Genomic DNA, 6,235 nt, shown 5'->3' on the forward strand with positions numbered 1-6,235 from the left:
GATCATGAGCAGAAGTAGTGGGGGAGCATCATAGCCATGTGTTGAGAGGAATTCTTTGGGGTTTAAATAATTCACCTTTGGAACATGGGTGTTTTGCTCAACATCCTTAAACAAACCTTATTCAGGGACCTTTTAAGCGGGATGGGCTACTCGACCTGAAGAAAATTCTAATTGGGCCCCATCTGCGAGGTCATGCGCTGTTTATCTTGATATGAGATCACCATGTCGCGCACATATGGTTGTGATGCATGTGCCTGGTGTACCCTTATCAGACGGGTAGTCATGATGGGTATAATGGGCTTCGTATATTTTACCCCAGTGTCATTTTGATGACATGCGCTGCTCTCTCACTCAATGATAATAATACAACTGCTCCTGCTACTACTACTACTACAAACACTACTACACTACAAATATTGTGACCTACTATGACGACTACTACTGCTATTACTACTACACATATTTCCTCCGCATACGCTAAGGCGGAGAAAGCTGGAGGATTGCTTTCGGTTGTGTGTGTTCGTTTGTTTGTTCGTGGACAAGATATCTCAAGAAACGCTGGGTGGATTCGGATGAAACTTTCAGGGATGTTTGCCCTCATGTCTGGCACGAACTGATTAGATTTTATATATATATATAAAACATGAGGACATCTCATAGGAGAATCCTTTAGAAGATAATGTTGGTTAAGTAAATTTAGTCGTTGGAAAGAGTATTGTTATTCCAACGACCAAGGTTTACTTAACCAGCATTATCTTCTAATGGATTCTCCCATGAGAGTTCCTCATGTTTTATATATATATATATATATATATATAGTTGACTACATCTCAGATTTTGATTAAAATTGCGCTAATAGATTATCTCACATATCAAAATTACAACTGCTAAGTAAAAGATTCCAGTATCTTATTTACTCTTGTTTGGAGATGTATATTAAGAAAACGTTATATGCATACAGAATACAGCATAACATGAGGATATGAAATATATGAAAACTTTTCAGTCTATATAATTATATATCTTACTCAGAATTCACACTACGTCAAACATACTTTACAAGATTTTCCGGGGTTTATTTTTCTGTTAAGATATTCCCTTAATGTTTTGCCATATAAATAGTTACTTGCTATAACATTTTATCTAAATAAAATCCATAAAAATGAAAAACCCGGTTCAGCCAGACTAAAATGAAATTTGTAGAATAATTTTGATAAATTGCTTTTTGATTCTGAACTCGTGATGATTTTAATGAGTTCTACTGAAGAACAAGAGTAATATTAGGGAACTCTTCGGTATTGATTTGCTGACAAAGAAGCTGAATAGCATTTCATTTGAGAGGGCGTGATTTGTGCAGTCTTCTGGGATTTCCTAAGGTGAAAACATTCTTTCAATTATTAATACCCAATTATAAATCTAAGACAGCGAGCTGGCAGAGTTGTTATATTGAAACCAATACTCAAATTTCTTATGTATAATCATCATTACAATATGATAATATAATTTGAATACTCTCCTCATCGATTTCTAAATTGTTCGCTAATTCTTAGAAGCACTTGATGCTTTTCAAAACTTGCTTAAAATTAGCAACTCTATTCTGCAATGTGTTTACCAAACACTTACAGATTTAATATGGATTGCTATATCTGATTAAAACCCCACAATAATTTGGAGATCCAGGAAAGATTACATACAATTTCTGCAAAGTACAAAACTAGACATCTCTTCGGGTACTGTAGGCACTATCATTTCTCCCCGAAATTAAGAGACTCATTTCAATACGGCACACTGTCAACGTACCTTTTAGCACTATGTTGTGTAGACGCCTTCACACGATGAAGTAGGCTAGCCCAATGTGTAGATATAGAGGGAGAAGTCTAGACGTCAGGATAGTTGAGTAGAGGTCGTTCGAGTGGTTGATAACGGAGTGTTTTTGTCAAGTAAGTCAGAGCGTTAAATATGTGTATGTTGATTATTACTGTTCGAATTGTTGATATTGTTCTTGTGAATTGTTGATTTATTTTTCTTCCCATTGGGGGAAAAATGAAGAAAACGCCAGTGGGTGGCCACAGTTATGCAGCCGCAACTGGAAAGGGAATAGAAGAGGAAACGTTGTAAATAATTGAAATTAAGGTAGAACCAAGGAAAATGAAGGAATGTGAGAGGCTGCTGGAGAAAGTTGGAGATACGTTGAACTTAACGCCGCCTGCAGAACTGACAAGTAATGTAGCAAAAAGAACAGTTGTATTCAAGACAATGAAAATTGCAACGAGAAAGATAGAGATAGCGACAGTGGAAGAAATTGAAGAATGTCTAAAGAGCATAGAAAAACTAACAACATTTATAAAAAGAGGAAGGAATTATGCCACCATGGAGGTACGCTTTGCGAGAGAGAAAGAAGCAATTAAACACTCCACGGAGGCAATAAGATCGGAGGAGTGAGTACTTTTGCCTTCGTACTGTGGCAAACGTGAGGCCAGAGTATGAGTAGGCAAAGTACCCCCAGATCTAAAAGAAACATGGCTAATAACAGCCATAATGTTCAACATGAGGGATGAGGCCAAGATATTGAAGGCCACAAGGACACAAAGAATTAATTACTGGGGATACGGGATTGAGTTCACTATCCAGGCAACAATAGATGACTTAAATCGAATTGTTGAGGAGATAGTGCTGCTCGACGCCTTGAGATTTAGAGTGATAGTGGAGGGCAGGCCGCCTATATGTTTTGCGTGTAAGGAGAAAGGTCACATGAAGGCGAGGTGCCCACGGAGAGAAAACACGGAGAAGCAGGAGAATACGAACCAGGTAGTACAGGTGGAGATGGAAGAAAATAAAACGGAAGAGGGATTCACGATGGTGGAATGAAAAAGGAGAAGTAGAAGAGCGAGCCCGCCTCCAGAGAACCAGAAAAAGAAGAAAGAAGAGGTGGAAAAGAAAGCTGTGACCAGAAGGAAGACAGACGAAGGGGTGGTGGAGACAGAAAGTGAGAAGGTAATTGAAAAGGTGTTCGAAAAGGAGTTACAGAAGGAGGAAGCAGTGTTAATGACGCCGGTTGTCCCAGCGAAGGAAAAACATTCAGGGTGGAATGGAGAGATTGTTCAGAGTTGAAAAGAAAAAAGGTACCAGAAGTGGAAGAAGAAAAGAGAAAACCAGGAGGAAAAATAAATGGAATTTCGTAACATATGCAAAAAGCAAAGAGACGTAAAGAAATTTTTTTTAATTCAAGCATATCATAAGAGTGAGGTCACCCAAAATATTACCGCAGCACTGTAGTTTGAATACAAACTCAGTATCTGTACTGCATTGTAATTTGGTTGTCAACTAGCAATGACTTGCGTAATATGGTAGACATATTGGGTTTAATATTGGTTTCAAATTTCAGCACATGGCCTAGAACGTCAGGGGTACGTATAAGTCGATTACATCAACCCCAGTGCTCAACTGTTACTTATTTCATTGACCCTGAAAGGACGAAAGGCAAAGACGACCTCAGCGGATTTGAACTGAGAACATAAAGACGGACGAAACACTGCCTTGCATTTTTCCCGGCATGCTCACGATTTTGTCACCTCGCCACCATATATTGAGGTTTAATATAAGGCGGAGAGATGACAGAATCGTTAGATCGCGGAGCAAAATGCTTAGTGGCATTTTGTCCCTCTTTACGTTCTGAGAGCAAATTCCACTGCGGACGACTGTGGCTTTCATCTTTTCGGAGTTGATAGAATAAGTACAGTTGAGCACTGGGGTCGATTTAATAGACTTAGACCCTTTCCTGAAACTGCTGACCAAAATTTAACACCAATATTTATATTCATAAAGAAAATATCCCACCTCAAATGGAAAATTAGATGCCTTGCTGATTTTAATAAATCATCTATAAACACTCGACTTGATATTGCATGGAGAAAGATTGTTTTACACCTTCGATAATTTCTATATTTTAGAATCAAAATACGTGTTTTACAGTGACATATTGTCGAGAAACTTCAGTCATGTTTGTAATCTCGAGAGGAGAGTAAACAACTTCCATGATGTTGAAATAGAAGACCACAGACTGGAAGAATAAGCACAAAATATATTATAAAGGCTGCTAGATTATTTCCTATCGAAGTTTCTAAATGTATAGAAACAGAATCTCACCTCGCCTTTCCCCCTGATTAGTACAGTGTGTTTAAACATAGTTGACAAGTTCTCGAGCTTCTGGTTGCAGAATCATTTGAACCAGTTCTCTATCCCCTCGGTTTAGAATCAACTCACCAGTTTTTGAGCATTTTATTGCAGAATCATTTTCCGTAAAAATGTAATTAATCGAATTATAGGAAGAGCGCACTGAAAAGATTATACACAAATCTCAGTCAAAAATTGGGTGCTGAAAACAAGTTCTAGACATAAATGATTGACAAGATTGTCTGAAACACAGTGAAATGATGGAGTCGAGCAACACTTCTAATAACCGTAAATAATGGCTTTAATATTCGGGTATGTATCAAATTGTTACCATAAAATTGTTACCATAAAAATATTATAAATTAATAATAGCATGATAAGATGGTCTAAAGCGCATCTAACTTTTGCGATTACTTTTTATAATTTCACCCATGTTTTGAGGAAACATTATCATTACTCATGCAAATAATTATCATTAACAAGACCAATATGACTCCTATCGCAATTTTTGCTGAGAAATACTGTTTTGTAATAAAGGTTGTGAGGTCGAGACAAGGGATAATCTTTACAACTAAACATATGAAATTTGACAGAACTAATTCGTTGAGTTTGTTACAAATGATTGACAAGATTGTCTAAAACACAGTGAAATGATGGAGTCGAGCAACACTTCTAATAACCGTAAATAATGGCTTTAATATTCGGGTATGTATCAAATTGTTACCATAAAATTGTTACCATAAAAATATTATAAATTAATAATAGCATGATAAGATGGTCTAAAGCGCATCTAACTTTTGCGGTTACTTTTTATAATTTCACCCATGTTTTGAGGAAACATTATCATTACTCATGCAAATAATTATCATTAAAAACTACCACATTTGTTCTTTTAGTTATATGTTGGCAGTCTAATTTTCATTACGAAAATTTAAATTCTTATATACTTTCCTTAAAATGTTCTCGTAAATCTTTACCATTATAATTCGCTCAAATGTTAAGATTTAAACATCAGTCAAGATTTTTAAAATTTTACTCAAATGTGCACCAGGTGATTTTTGAAACTAGCAATTTCATTTAAAAAATTCATTTTCATATGTAGAAATACAATTTCAAATGCCTTTCTTAAGATTTACGCCAAATTTGCAATGTTATAATAAAATTAGATGTTTAAAACAGACTCCTAAGCAACTGATCTTTATCATAAAGAGGCCCTTAAATAAAACTACATGGTCACTGTAAATTAAGGATATTGATTTCAAATTAAGCGTTTCAGTGTTCTTTCGTTTCCTAAGACTGATACAGACTTGACTGCAAATTGTGGAAAAACCATATAAAGTCTGCTCACTTGACTAATTTATTGTAAATTAATTATTCATGAAAAATATACTTTATTACAATTAGTAAAATCTGTTGTTGAGACATGCAGAATATCTTTTTCATTAACGCCAAACACATTACACTTACTTAATTTTTTTAATTCTATAAATCTGTAGTAAATATATGTAATTAAAGTTAATTTCTCATGCACTTTAATATAGCTATATTTTAAAAGTTAAAAGCGTATATATTAAACTAAGATAAATGTAAAAATATTTCGTTGATTAAGGACGAATTTAGAAAATAAATGCAAAAAAGGAGAAAAAGAAAGCGAGATATAACTATATGTGTATATATATATTTCGTATATGTATTTCGTGTGCAAGATTCTTGATGTGGATACGTGTGTTGAAAGAAATACAATTAATACACATATGATGCGGAATATGAACGTAAATAAATTAATTAAAAAGTCTCTATCTGATCTGATATAAACGAAATTGTTACAAACACACATATGGACGCACATACTTACATATAAGCACGAACACATAAGTGCGTGCACACATATGAGCGTGCACACATACGAGCTTGCACACACTCACATGCTCATACCAAACAGTTTCGAAACAACGCCAAAACAACGCCAGATCATATATTCAAAATAAATGGAAGTGGAGAGGCAAGTTGCTGAAGAGATTGCAAGAGTGCAATGAAATAATTTAACAAAAAACTATATAAA

Source organism: Octopus bimaculoides, chromosome 5 (genome assembly GCF_001194135.2).
Source record: "Octopus bimaculoides isolate UCB-OBI-ISO-001 chromosome 5, ASM119413v2, whole genome shotgun sequence".
In the NCBI taxonomy this organism is placed as follows: Eukaryota; Metazoa; Mollusca; class Cephalopoda; order Octopoda; family Octopodidae; genus Octopus; species Octopus bimaculoides.